Consider the following 15,113-nt stretch of genomic DNA (forward strand, 5'->3'; position numbering starts at 1 on the left):
CCCCAAGAAAACGCTTCGGTTGCTGCTTTGTTTGAATGTGTGTGAAGTTGTTCGAATAACCATTTGTCAGTTGGCGGCTTGGTTGGAGAAAATTAAGGTGATTATAGAATGAAGCCCGTGGTAAATTTCAAATTCACCACACGTTTATCTACATACATTTTCAAAATCCCAACTCTGGCGTAATAGTTTTCGTACAGTGGCGAAACTAGAAAAAAAAAATTATGATTGCTCAGCATGACTAAGCAAACGATCTAACATTATTTCAGCCCTATACGCGTTATGGTTCTTCCATCTCTTGCTCTTGAAAAAAATATTGGAAAAGCACGTGGTTTACAAAATGGCCGATTTCTGGCTTTATTGTACATTCACCTTAAAACGGTTTGATTTTGGTTTGAGTTGTCGGGGGTGGAGTCAAGGTTCGCCGAACATGTTTGAGCATTTGTAATGAAGTTGCACAAACCCCCATATGTTTTTTGATGGTTGGTGCTCAAGTTGGCGCATCGGTCGTTCGTGTGTGATATTGTTGGTCGAATAAATTGATTGTTCGTGTCGCTGTTCGTGATACTTGATGGATGTTTGAATAAACGAGAGGTGGAGTCAATGTTGGTCAAACTGTTTGACCGTGTGTACGTTCCATTACACAGATAACCAACAAGTGAAGTTTGGGACTAACACCGGCCGTGTCTGAATGCGGGTCAATTGACGAATATGTATGAAAATCACTGGGATGTTGGTTATATGGGGTAGGGAGTGTGGCAGGGTTCGGTCTGCCGTGTATAGCGTGTAGTTTGATTTAAACCAAAAACAATCGAACGAACGCTAATTATTTTAATTATCGACCGCACTACACAACTGAATGCGAACTAAATTTTCACTTTCTAAAACTAGAAGAGATGGCTAAGAGGTTGGTGAAAAAACTGAGAAAATCGGTTGAAAAACCACTGAGATATAGCCATTTGAAAATTTAGTTACAACGATTTTCTGCACGAATGTATCCGCGTAAGTTTTTTTAGCGAATCAATCCTAGTGTTAACTTACTCATCCGCACAATGCAGAACAAAATTTTGGTGACCAGCCGATCGTTTTGCTTTCCGCTTAAAGCAAAACTAAATTTCGACGACCGGCCGACCGCTCTGCTTACTGGAGAATCACGACTCACAAATACATCTGTCTGATATCTAATTAACATAAAAATTTCTTCAAAATACCTACCTATTTTCAAAAAACTGAATAGAATAATCTTCATCAGCCGCCGAATCACGACACGTGTCTAGTATCATGTAGCACATACACATTAGTAATAATTCGATTCTCCTACAATGCTTAAAAACTCACACTTACGATGTTCAGGTCATATTGACTCGGATTTGATCGTCAGCTCATATTTTTTTCCGAAACTGACCTCAGAATACCAAGGAGAACGGAGATACCATAACTTTCTTAGCAACATAACTCCCAACGTATTTGATCTCATTTGGTTATCACTTGCTTATGGTGATAATTCTTTTAAAAAAAAAGCTTCCCCCAATTTATCAACTCCTTGGCATCTATAGGGGCGTTGGTGAGTTGCTGACTCGTGTTAAGTAGATGTCATATCATCATTTCCTTCCCTTTCCTTGCAACGGAGAAGATGGGCTTTACCGGCATTGGTAGTTCTCATGCTTTATCATTCTGGACCTCCATTTGGATTGCTATTAACTCCCAAAAAGCCTTCCATAAGCACTTGGAGTACGCAACTGATGCATGCGTTCCTATTATGCATTAATTAATTTTGAGGATTATAACAAATTTTATTGTGGCTTTCACAGCTAACAGCTAAAGTTAGTTGAGAAATCGACAAACATGAAGAATAAAACTTTTCATGAATTGGCTTGACTATTTTGAAAATTTAAAGTTTCACATATATGAGTATTTTGTTTATTTTTTCCTTGAGTGGCGTATATTACTTAACATCTTCCATACAAGATAAAAATATACCTAGTATTGGTTTTTATGTAACTTTTTGTTCCACATTATAACATGGTACGAAGCTAGAAAATCAGCTTATAATTCTTATAGCTTTCATATACATAACAATATTAGGGGAACGGTTCGCCACTTCATCTCATAGTTCCAATTTCAATCCCATCAAAAACAAAGCAATGGAAAATAATTTGGTTTGTTTATTATTTTTGTGATTTTTTCAGCTGTGAGCACGCCTGTTGACAAAAAGAAGCGACGAATTTGGTGCCGTATTTCTTTGTTTGGCGATGAGATGGATATATGTACAGTGAGATGGAGATCGGAACATTTCCCCTATATAGAATTTTTTGCACAATAGACTAGATTGCACATGACCAATATTTTTCCAAGAACGATTGATTGATTACTATCACGTTGAGATAATAACTATTCTGAAGTTGCAGTGCTCCAAATAAAAAGTTTAAAATTTGAGCATGCAAAAATAGCGTCCAGTATTAGGGTACACTTTTATGAGCCGAAGAATTTAGTATTTTTATGGTGTTAGCATTTCGCTTTAAATGGCTAAGGTGTCTAATATTGAAGGATCTTCCCCCTCCTATATTTACAACATTCAACATAATTGGGTCATATTTCTAACTTTAAGATCCATAGTTTTATCTTTGTATCTTTTATGAGATATTGTCTGCATAAGAAAATGCAGATATTAGGTAAAAGTATTTTGCTAGTGTGGTGATCAATCAACAGAATATTCTTTTAAAGTATTTCACTAAATCCACGTGTCTTGAGGGACTTAATTGGATTATGTAGCCACTATACTAGGATCCTGGTTTGTGTGTTATTTAGTTGATTTTTATAATAGTTTGAAGGAAGCTCGCAGCTATATGGAGGCTAGGGTGTACAATATGAAAATAAGAGTAGAATAACCGTAACCATTTAGAAGCAAAAGCTCAGTTATTTACTTACAGCCTAAAATTTTAACAGCAAATTTTTTTGGAGCTATCAGTGGAAGCAAAATTAAAACCTTTTTTTGATGATTTTTTTTTACCGTTGGAAAAATTAAACTAATATATTTGATATTTTACTGGAAAATCAAGAAACTCACCGAATATGTGACTACTGGGCCAAAACTTCAGAAAGTAAATGGACAATTCTTGATCCTGTGATGACCGATCCGTTCCTACTAGATACCAGCTGCTGACCATTGGACTTTTCATATCAGTCGTAGCTGCCGTGCCCTGATGAATTTCAGGACTAATTTGTGGTGGACTCAAGAATGGAAGAATTTATTTGGTGAGCATGTTCCAATTATATTATGTTGTATTTCATTGTTGATGCCCCATACATACAAACTAAATACGCACAGGATATCGTTTGCTGCTATTGCCGCGGATATTGTGGGAGTCCCAGATATCCGGTTCAAGCTTTAGTGGGCAACGGTGGCTCTTCTCGACCTTCTACTCCCTGAGTAGTTACTATGAATAAGGGCGTCCTTGTGAAGTTTTGCTGTACCTGTTATGAAGAACTAGTGCATCCCATTCCCTACACTCTCTAAAGAAATCTTTCTTCAGAAGTGAATCCTTTTTATAGTGCTAGTCTTCGTAACAAAAAGGGCACCATCACGGAGCATGAGATTTGATCAAATTATTCGTAGTACTACTTAACCAACGCCCCCAGATGGCTGAGGGATAGAGGATGGCACACACACATTGGAAACTGGGAATCTGCTCAACAGACATCCTGGGTTGTCCAGGAAGTGCGGGGTTAGGGTTAGGAAGTGCGGGGTCCAACAGCAAACGCAGGACTACATCCCCGACCCGCTAAACCGTTTCCATTGCCGTCAAGCCCATAGTCCCCTCGGTACAACCAGCAAGTAATGCTTCAAAGGGGGGCCAGTGCACGACGCGCCCTCGAGGTTAGCTACGTGTCCTTGCAGCATCGAACATCGTGACTCGCTTTTTTAGAAGAACACCATGGTATCGTGCCAGCGCGTTGCCGGCTTTCCAGGTGGCCTTACCATGCCTATGTCCTCGGAAGATGGAAAGGGTAGACTTCGCGCCTGCTTCCCTCTGCACGACTGGTATCAAGAATGATGATGCCGCGTGCACCCCAAATTGACCTCTCTGCGATAGGGTCTGTTCGCCAACACACAGAGGGACTTGACTACGCCTACCCCAGCCTTGACGAGGACCCTTTTCCGTCCTCGGGGTCGGAACCCGCCCGGTTGACCAACGCCGCGAAAGCGACGATACCATGTTGTTCTTCGCGCGGCCACTTGTTCGATAAAAGGATCAAGTTCGACCACAGGGCATGACCACCGGTATGACCCATGAAGCCGACTCCGAACCCTTGGATCACCTCTTGTTTGCGTCTGAACTAGCCATCCTTGAGTCCACGCGCCACCTTCTGTGTAGCTCCGAGACGATTTGGGCGATAGCCGATAAAACGGCGTTCCAGCCAACTTCATCTTTACACATCGTCCGAACTAGGTTGTCCGGGGTAGTGTCCAGACCACATGTGGCAAGCATGTGGTCACGCATTGCGCGAAAACGTGAGCACACGAACAACACGTGTTCCGCCGTTTCCTCTAAACCTGCGCACACCAAACACTCGGGCGAGGCCAAGCAAGCCAACTGCGTTACCTGCACTGTAATTTTACAGCACGCTTAAACGCCGGGCACATCGAACTCCCCATGGTGCTTGCTGTTCACAGCTTTGCTGGAACAAATCAAACAATTGGGAGGGTTCGTGCAGCATTGTGCCTTATGTCCCTCCAATCCGCAGCGTCGGCAAAGATTGCTTCTGTCAGGGCCTTTGCAGTCCCATTGCTTGTGCCCCGGTTCCAGGCATATGAAGCAAACTTCGGGTTGCTCGTATATGCCCACAGGGCATACCGACCATCCCACCTTGACGCTCCGTAACTTGACTACCTTGGAGCCGTCCGCTGCAGATAGCCGAACCAATGCTACCTGTGTCCCCGCCGGACCTTTCCGTAGCCGAACGGCTGCGGTGGACGCCTCCACTTCACACTGTCGCCGCAGTGCCGTGACGAGCTCTTCGACTTCGGACTTCGGTGATCTCGTTCAGGTCTTTAACCCTTAGATTCTCCTCCGTCGTGAGTGCCCTCACCTTGACCGTCTCGCTTAAGACTTCCTCCGCCAACTTCTTGTAGGCGGCGCCCTTTTGCGAGACGCCCCGCTTCAGCTCGAGGATCATCTCGCCCATCCGGGTACGTCTTATTCGACGTACGTCGGTGCCGAGTTCACCGAGCTTGACGTCACTCCTCATCGTCTTCAAGACATCCGAGTATTTAGCCTCGTCCGCCGTGATGACTAGGGCATCGCCCCTGGAGCGATTGGTGCCTACCCTAGACTTCTTGCTACCCTCATTCGCCTGGGCCTTCTTTTCGGCCCTTGACGTCTTCGGTTTTCTCTTGTTCTTGACCAGGGTCCAGGAGGCGTCATCCCCCTCTATTTCCTTGGTCTGGGGCTGCTGAGAGCTTTCAGCCTGCCGTAACCCCTTACCACCGTCTTTCCTGGGTGGACGGATTATTACAGGTCCTTCCTCCCCCGGTTTTGGAGATACCTGGCCGGGGTTCAGCTTCCCAGGCTGGGAAGCTGAACCCACTACCACACTACCCTTGTTCGGGGTAGTATCCCTCCGCGTTTTGGAGTGGCCCCCAGGGAGCTCATCCCCTGGAGACTGTCTCCCCCGTTTTTGTGTCTGCTCCGTCGGAAGACCCGTGGAAGCGTGAGATTGGAACTTGTGAGGACCAGAGCTGTGTCGGTCGCTCCTTCCCAGATGTCAACTCACCATTTCGCAGCCCGTATGAATGTATGTGTGTATGTATGTATGTGTATGTGTGTACAAAAATATGTGAGACACACTTTTTTGTACTTAGCCTTATCCACAGGTTGCATTCCACGCGGAATCCTTCCCAATTTTTCGCTATGCAACATTGGCCTAATCAATAATTTTTTCCACATTTTTCTCAAATTTCAAAACCGATTTTTTGACGTAGGACTTACGTCTCTCTTTACTATACCAGGTGTCATTTCAAAATATTCAAATCGACCGAGTTACGCTATGTTGAAAGATTTTAAACGTTAATAGCGTTCGTCTCAGTGGACGAATTTCTGCGGTAAGCCCCTCAATCGACAGATTTCAAGTATGCCTTCCATGTCCATGCTTGATAAGACCCGAAAAACTTGTTTCAATAGGCATGAAACTGTTTTCAATGAAAAACATTGATATCAAATGAACCTATAAATATGGGAACCGCATAATTCTTGCATCATTCCATTACCACGTTCTGATTGGTGCAGACCCCAGCGAATGAGCAGCCGCTGGGTCTGCCGAGAAGCCATAAAATAGCGCAACGCAATTTTTTCCTTTCATTCTGACCGGGACAAGCGAAGCAACCGCATCATCGATTGAACAGCACTCACACCTTTTAGCAGGGAATGAAGTCATCGAAGCCACCATCATCAGCCGAAACCTAGCCAGTACCGCAGCAGTCCACCCTACAGACCCGACAAAGCAGCAATGCTGAGCAGATACCGGCAGCAGCAGCAGAGTCGAGCCGAGACCGGCCGGCATCAGTGATGAGCCGAGACAGGCTGAAGAAAAGCCACATGCATGCACTACATGCTGCATGTATGTCCAAAACAAACGGTTCTTCAGAGAGCCAATGATAGAGATCAATATCAAAGCTTTCAATTCCCTTCGGGATATAAATTGCAGGGTTGTTACGGAGATCCTGAAATATTTTCCGCGCCAAATCCGCGCCGACTAAAATCAAATCCACGCCATTTCCGCGCAACATGAAAATCCATTCTGCGCCAAATCCGCGCGACCCAAAACTAAATTCTAAGCAAATACACGTTAAATATCAATGCATTGATCAATGCAATATTGGCATTGATAAAAAATATGTAGAAAAACATTGTTTGATACTGACCGCACACAAAGCGAACGTGACTTAATGATCGTCCCATGTTATGAATTCTAAATCTTATCACTCGAGATCCCATGTCCGGGTGTTTCCTTCCTTCTACTACTAACAATGTTGTCTCAGAAAAGAATACCCTACTTCCCACCTGAACTGCAATTCTAAGCTCGCTTGCACGGCTTATTGGCCTGTATCAAGTGAAAAGTCCCGTTAAGAAATAGACGCCAGCAGCGAGCAACAAGTGTAAAAAAGAAGAAGCCCTTCAACGCGTTGATGATGATGACGCTTTGGCTGACAAAGAATCGGGATACAAGACACTAATGTCGTTTTCGGTTATTGCTGGGTCGAACCTAGTTCTGCCCCGGATCCGCTCTAACAGCTGTCAAAACGTTCGGTTATTCGTTCAGGTTGGATCGCGATCCGCACCAGATCCGACCCAAAACGAATGAGGTTCGCTCTGCCGATTTATCGAGATCGAACCTAGTTCCACCAATACATTCGAACACAAACTGTCAAACGCTAAAGGAAAATAAAAACATGAAAGACACGGAAGGGTGCGGATGGGTATTTGACTTTTAATCGTTTTTGTTTCATTTGTTGAATTTATCAATTTTGTTGCTGTCTTGCACGTAAAAATGGATTATTTTAATTGTGTGTTGTCTTCAAGTTTCTCTGATGGTGAAATGGGTTCAGATACCGACATATTTTTTGCAGATTACTTCAGACGGTAGCTCCGTTATAAACAAAACGATGGTTAAAAATTTTGATGATTTTTATTCACTATTACGTTGTGTATTCGATTATATGCTTTAGGTATAATTGTTCTCTCAATGGGAAAATAGCGTACCGGAGTATCGGATTATTATTTATACCAAAATGTTCATATCATTATTTTATTCGTTATTGCAGCTCTGTGAATAATTTGTTTAAGGTTAAGGACAGCTATGGGAAAACTCACTCACTCACACGAACCACGCAGATTTAAAATCCCTATCCATCAGCGAACACACGATTGTAAAATGAATGCTACTCAACCCAACAGCGAACCAACAAACGTTTCATACCTACTGAGTGCCTCCGCAGCAGGAATAAGTGAAACCAAAGATAGTGCGAAAAGAAATCGAGAGATGAGGAAAAACCGATGTGTAGTGAGCGCAGCAGAAAATACTGAGTTGGACTCAGAAGATTGATTCAATTTAGACTCAATGATTCGTTTTGCGGGCTGAATCTTTCTGCCGAATCCTCAATCACCACTCAATTGCGATTTCATTCGTTTACGAACCGAATGTAAACAAATACTCGGCTATGCATCATTTGCTAACTTAGGAAAGATTCGGTGATACATTTTGTCTGTTGATGCGGTAACGGTAGACAATCAAAATCGAAAATATTGGAAGGGCTCGTGTACGTTTGTCTAATTTGCGATTGTGTGTAGAGGTGAGTGAAAGATTAACGCTAAATGAACCGATTTTTCCCATACCTGGTTAAGGATTTGAAGAATATAAACATAATGTATTAACCCTTTTTTAAACCCGCAGAGGGTTACGGCAAGGTGATGGTCTTTCGTGTTTGCTATTCAACATCGCTTTGGAAGGTGTAATACGAAGAGCAGGGATTAACACGAGTGGTACAATTTTCAATAAGTCCGTCCAGCTATTTGGTTTCGCCGACGACATAGATATTATGGCACGTAACTTTGAGAAGATGGAGGAAGCCTACATCAGACTGAAGAGGGAAGCTAAGCGGATCGGACTAGTCATCAACACGTCGAAGACGAAGTACATGATAGGAAGAGGCTCAAGAGAGGTCAATGTGAGCCACCCACCACGAGTTTCTATCGATGGTGACGAAATCGAGGTGGTTGAAGAATTCGTGTACTTGGGCTCACTGGTGACTGCCGAAAATGACACCAGCAGAGAAATTCGGAGACGCATAGTGGCTGGAAATCGTACGTACTTTGGACTCCGCAAGACGCTCCGATCGAATAGAGTTCGCCGCCGTACCAAACTGACAATCTACAAAACGCTAATTAGACCGGTAGTCCTCTATGGACACGAGACCTGGACGATGCTCGTGGAGGACCAACGCGCACTTGGAGTTTTCGAAAGGAAAGTGCTGCGTACCATCTATGGTGGGGTGCAGATGGCGGACGGTACGTGGAGGAGGCGAATGAACCACGAACTGCATCAGCTGTTGGGAGAACCATCCATCGTTCACACCGCGAAAATCGGACGACTGCGATGGGCCGGGCACGTAGCCAGAATGTCGGACAGTAACCCGGTGAAAATGGTTCTCGACAACGATCCGACGGGCACAAGAAGGCGAGGTGCGCAGCGGGCAAGGTGGATCGATCAGGTGGAAGATGACTTGCGGACCCTCCGTAGACTGCGTGGTTGGCGACGTGTAGCCATGGACCGAGCCGAATGGAGAAGACTCTTATATACCGCACAGGCCACTTCGGCCTTAGTCTGAATAAATAAATAATAATGTATTAACCCTTTATATGGCAGTGATAACTATATTGCCATCAACAAATGATACGTTTTCTGATTATTTACAATAGTTTTATTAATTATTCACCTTGCAGAGGGTATATTTGCTACCTAGTAACACTCCAGATGATACTTGGCCAGAAAATAAATTCAAATGTAAATTTAGGAACAGTTTTATACGAATTGAGCATAATTTTAGAGTGGAAGAAGGATTTTGGAAGTTGTAATTCGTTAAAAAACGACAAAACATATTTTACCCCATTGATATTTACTTATTATGTTGAATCTCCTGTTATGTATAGTGAAAAATAATGTAGAGAATAATTATTTGTCTTTCTTGTATATTTGGTCTGTGTAGTTTTGGCGAAATCGCGGTTTATCCCAAAGGATCCCCTCTTGGGAGGAAAATACAAAAATGTTCTATTACATTTGAATGGCATAATTGATAATTCAAATGTAACACAATCACTGTTATCCAGAACGCCACTTAGAACCAGTATAACAGTTTATCGGGAAACACGGATTGGCATAATTACCGGAAATGTTACAGAGCGCCAAAATTCATTCACGGCAATCTACATTGCCGTCGCCATTCATCACAAGCTTCTAATCACATAAATTTATTGATGGATTAACTGTCATTGTTAAAATAAACAATTAACAAAAGAAAAATCTGACTTCCCCATTCAATTTATATAATAAGAAACAAAATAACACTAATAACAAAATTCAAAAGATAAAATCTGTATAAAATCTGATAAAATATTTATATTTCTGCCTATCAGCTGGCAGTGCGAATTGAAAACAAAACAGATGATAGGGCTTGAGATCTCACTAACACCATCATACTGACTCGATCCCGATTCGTTTTTCGTTCGGTTATTCAGAGTCGGGGTCGGACCTGACCCAGGTCTAAAACCGAAAACGACATAACTGATTGGCCCACCAATTGGGAAGCAGAGAAGATTCAAAATAAAGTAGTACAAAAGAAAAGTGCATTCGCTCGCAGAGCATTCAGTCTTTTTTATATCATCACTAGAAATTCGCGGTTATTTGAAAAGATCGTTTTCTTACTTTTTGCACTTAGCCGAAGCAAACAGCCTTTTTCAAGGCTCTAAGAGTTAAAAATAATGTTCTCCTTCAGTCACTATCGCTCGGATTAGAAGGCCCTTCAGTGGAAGGGCTGAGATACAGTCTACATCCCCTGCTGAACCAACTTGTGGTTTATTTCAGGCAGTCCTTCAGTGGGAAGGTTGCCACTGTCGAGGCTAATATTTCGTGACCGGACAGATACTTCCTGAATTTATTTATCCAAAATAGTTGATGTGAGAAATTTGGACATATTATGTATCTTAAAGGCATGGTCAAGTCAAGTCCTACGTCCACTTAGCGGTTATGTCACAGACATTACCCACTGTTCGTTTTTTTTTCAAAGACTTCTGCAATGCATTCAAATGAACGCAAATAAATGTGAAATGATGGAAATAACTGAATCTATCTCCCTGAAGTGCAATTTTGACCTCTCTTATGTGTTTTATTGTTTTATTATACACGAGAAAGGCAGCATCACCGCTATGTGGATTATTCTGGTTTTTTTTTCTGAATTTCACGTTCTACCAAAACAATTCGTACTGGTATAGCCTTACACATTAACAATTTCAAAATCCTCCCATGGCACCTATGCGAAGTCGTAGAGTTCTCTGCATCTTTCTTAAGTAGGTGTCCAACTAACCATCTTTCTGTCTTCTGAAGAAGGGTATTCACTAGGACGTGGCCAGGACAGATCTCGACTATTGGAGGAGGAGTGTGTTATATACGAATTAGAGTAGCCCATTGCTATAATCATCAAATACGAACGGCGCCTGTATTCAGATCAGTTATGCCAACTTAGCAGTTCGAAGATGATCTGCACTCGAAAGAATACTTAAAGAATAATAAAGGAGGCCTCGTCCTCATTCTGTTTTATAACGTTAACCGTATCGCTTCTGATTTAATCACCAATCACGAGAAACCCTTTTTTTATAATACATTAGTTTGGTAATACAAAATAAGTGGCGACGAGATAAAACTAAAACCTTATAGTGTATTTCGGCATATCAAATGGATAACTACAATTGAAACTAAAAGCGGTTCAAGTGTTATAGTGAAAGATAGATTGTATTCCATACGTGGCACGTGGTGACAATTTAGTTGAAAACCAAATCGTATTTCAAATAAAGGAACAATAGAGATTATGCATTGATTGTGTCTGCTATTGTTCATTTGTAGATTATCGCTTTTGAATTCGTGAATTTAAAAGGCACAAATGAATGTGATAAACTAAGAACGATATTGTAGAACGACAAAAGAAACGTTTATATCTCGCATCATACCAGTGTACTAAAAGTCCTTTTATCTTTTATCTATTTTGATTCAGTTTATTCTGGGAATCGAACGCTATAAATCGAAACATAGAGGACCTAACTGGGCATCGTTGTATGCAACTGGGCTGTATAAACGGAGGTGTAATTACCCTATCAACAAGCTATCGAAGCACGACACACATCAACTGGTAATATCTTCTAGACGGAGTGCGCATTGCATTAGGGTGAGAGCAGTAATATCGGTGAGTCGTTTTGTCTTAATTTATTCATTACGAGCATTCAAGTAATTTTGCAGTGGTTTTGTTTCAATTATACGAAAACTTTTGTTCTATCGTTGGATACTGCATAGTAGAATGGCTCAATCAAATATGGCGTTCACAATTGAGCCCTATCGTCGTGGCGGAAAATTTTCCGATTGGGTTGAACGACTAACATATTTTTTTTCCATGAACAAAGTTGAAGAGTCCGAATACAAAGCTTATTTTATAACTTTGAGTGGTCCTACAGTTTTTACCGAGCTAAAACTGTTGTTTCCAAATACTGAGCTGTCCCAGGTTTCTTATGAAGAAATGATTAGGAAACTTAAATCTAGGTTGGATAAAACCGAATCTGATTTCATACAGCGGGTAAAGTTTAATAACAGGGTGCAGCAACCTAACGAATCAGTGGAAGATTTTATCCTTGCCGTAAAACTCTTGGCAGAATTCTGCGGATTTGAAAATTTTAAAAATTCAGCAGTCAGGGATCGTATTGTTGCTGGGGTACATGACAAACGTTTACAACAACGGCTTTTGAACGAGGATAACCCCACTTTGGAAACAGTAGAGAGAGTAGTGGCTACTTGGGAGATAGCATCAAGCAATGCGATTACATTAAATGTGGACGTTAATGCGGGTCAAGTTGGATCTTTGCAAACTCCTAGTCGATATAAGCCAGCTACAGCCTTGGATAAACTAACACGAACTTATCAATTAGCAAGGGAATACAAAAGAGCATCAGTTAAAGATAGGCTTGGGTATAAACCAAATATACGTACCTATGGTAAACCCAATCTTTCGGACAAAAATGGATTCAGCAGGAATTTGTCATCAAACAAATCAAAGTATGCCAACATGATTTGCGATTTCTGTGACACACGTGGGCATATTAAGCGTAAATGTTTTCGACTCAAGAATTTGCTGCTCAACCGCCAAGTGAATTGGGTTGAAGTTGATCCGCAAGAAGGGCCCAGTCACAACAATAACGAAGACAACAGCAATGATACCTTGAATGAAATGATGAGTAAGATGGCAACGCAGGATTCGGACGACGATGAACAAGGATACAATTCAGGTGATGATAAAAGCCCTTTACAATGCATGCACGTAGGTTCTATTAATAAGATAAGTGATCCATGTTTAATTGATTTGGAAATAGAAAATAGTTCTATCAAAATGGAAATTGATTGCGGATCATCAGTCTCGGTAATGGGAAGAGATCAGTTTTTCAGTATTTTTAATATTTGCCTACAGAAATGTAATAAAAATTTGGTTGTGGTCAATGGTGCCAAACTGAATATAGCAGGGGAGGCTCACGTCTGGGTCAGGGTTGGTCAAAAGACAGCTAGATTGAACTTATTGGTATTAAATTGTGAATATAACTTTATTCCACTTTTTGGCAGAAGCTGGTTGGACGTGTTTTTCCCAAACTGGAGAAACTCCTTTACAAATTCAATTATGGTTAACAGTTTATATGAAAGCCAGCGTGATTCAACTATTGAAGAAGTCAAACGAAAGTTTTCAAATGTTTTTGTTAAAGATTTTTCTACCCCTATAGCCGGATTTGAAGCGGATTTAGTGTTGAAACAGAATAATCCTGTTTTTAAAAAAGCTTATAACGTCCCATATCGTATGAGGGAAAAAGTATTACTTTATTTAGAAAAGGTGGAAAGAAAATGTGATTACTCCGATACAGACGAGTGAATGGGCATCGCCGGTAATTGTAGTAATAAAGAAAAATAATGAAATCAGGCTAGTGATCGACTGCAAAGTGTCCATTAATAAGATGATTATCCCTAACACATATCCATTGCCGATTGCACAAGACATTTTTGCTAAACTTGCGGGCTGTAACATATTTTGCGCACTTGATCTGGAGGGAGCCTACACTCAATTGGCTCTAACTGAAAGATCAAAGAAAATTGCAGTGATTATTACCATAAAAGGCTTATTTACATATAACAGGTTGCCCCAGGGTGCCTCATCTAGTGCGTCCATATTCCAGAAGGTAATGGACCAGATTTTGGAGGGAATAGAAAATGTGTCATGTTATCTTGACGATGTACTCATTGCGGGAACTGATATGGAAGATTGCAAAAAGAAACTATTTTTAGTATTGGAGAGACTAGCTAAAGCAAATATAAAAGTCAACCTGGAGAAATGCAAATTTTTTGTAAAAGAGCTACCATACTTGGGTCATGTAATTAGTGGAGATGGACTACTGCCATGCGAGGACAAAATTTCAACCATTAGAAAGGCTAAAATTCCAGCAAATGAAACGGAGCTTAAATCCTTTTTGGGATTAATAAATTATTACAATAGGTTTATACCTAATTTATCTACAAAATTATTTCCCTTCTATAATATGTTAAGGAAAGATGTGAAGTTTGTATGGAACGATAAATGTAATGAAGCATTTGAAACTGCTAAGAATTCTTTGTTAAGCACAAACTTTCTGGAACATTACGATCCAAGGAAACCTATAATGGTAATGTCAGACGCATCAAGCTATGGTTTAGGAGGAGTTATTGCCCACGTAGTAGAAGGAGTTGAAAACCCATATCCTTTACGTCTTTTTCATTGAACGATAGTCAAAACAAATACCCTATCCTACATCTTGAAGCACTAGTTAGCACAATTGAGAAATTTCACAAATATTTATATGGACAAAGTTTTATAGTGTTTACGGATCACAAACCATTGGTGGGTATCTTTGGAAAGGAAGAAAAACTCCATATACGTCACACGTTTGCAACGATTAATTTTGGAAGTATCGATTTACGATTTTGAGATTAAATACAGACCATCTAGGCAATTGGGAAACGCGGATTTCTGTTCGCGCTTTCCACTGGAGCAAGAGGTTCCAAAAGAATATGAGGTAGTGAGAAGTATCAACTTCGGAAAGGAAATGCCGTTAGATTATAAAGCAATTGCCAAACAAACTAAGGAAGACTCGTTTTTACAGGAAATAATTCACAATATGCAGAAGGGTTGGCCAGAACGGATTGACAAGCATCTTAAACACATTTTGGCGAGTCAACATGATTTGGAAATAGTAGACGAATGTCTTTTATTTCAAGATAGGGTTGTC

The 15,113-nt window shown here is 41.1% G+C and overlaps 1 long non-coding RNA gene and 1 pseudogene across 1 annotated transcript; both read left to right on the forward strand.

Annotated features, from left to right (window-relative positions):
* Positions 1-15,113, forward strand: part of LOC134209250 (zeta-sarcoglycan-like) — a 151,553-nt pseudogene that overhangs the window by 51,499 nt on the left and 84,941 nt on the right.
* LOC134209244 (uncharacterized) lies at positions 11,351-12,687 on the forward strand. Its single transcript, XR_009978742.1, has 3 exons — positions 11,351-11,439; positions 11,819-12,007; positions 12,118-12,687. It is a non-coding gene; the product is annotated as an uncharacterized LOC134209244 (long non-coding RNA).

Source organism: Armigeres subalbatus, chromosome 1 (assembly GCF_024139115.2).
Source record: "Armigeres subalbatus isolate Guangzhou_Male chromosome 1, GZ_Asu_2, whole genome shotgun sequence".
Taxonomy (NCBI): domain Eukaryota; kingdom Metazoa; phylum Arthropoda; class Insecta; order Diptera; family Culicidae; genus Armigeres; species Armigeres subalbatus.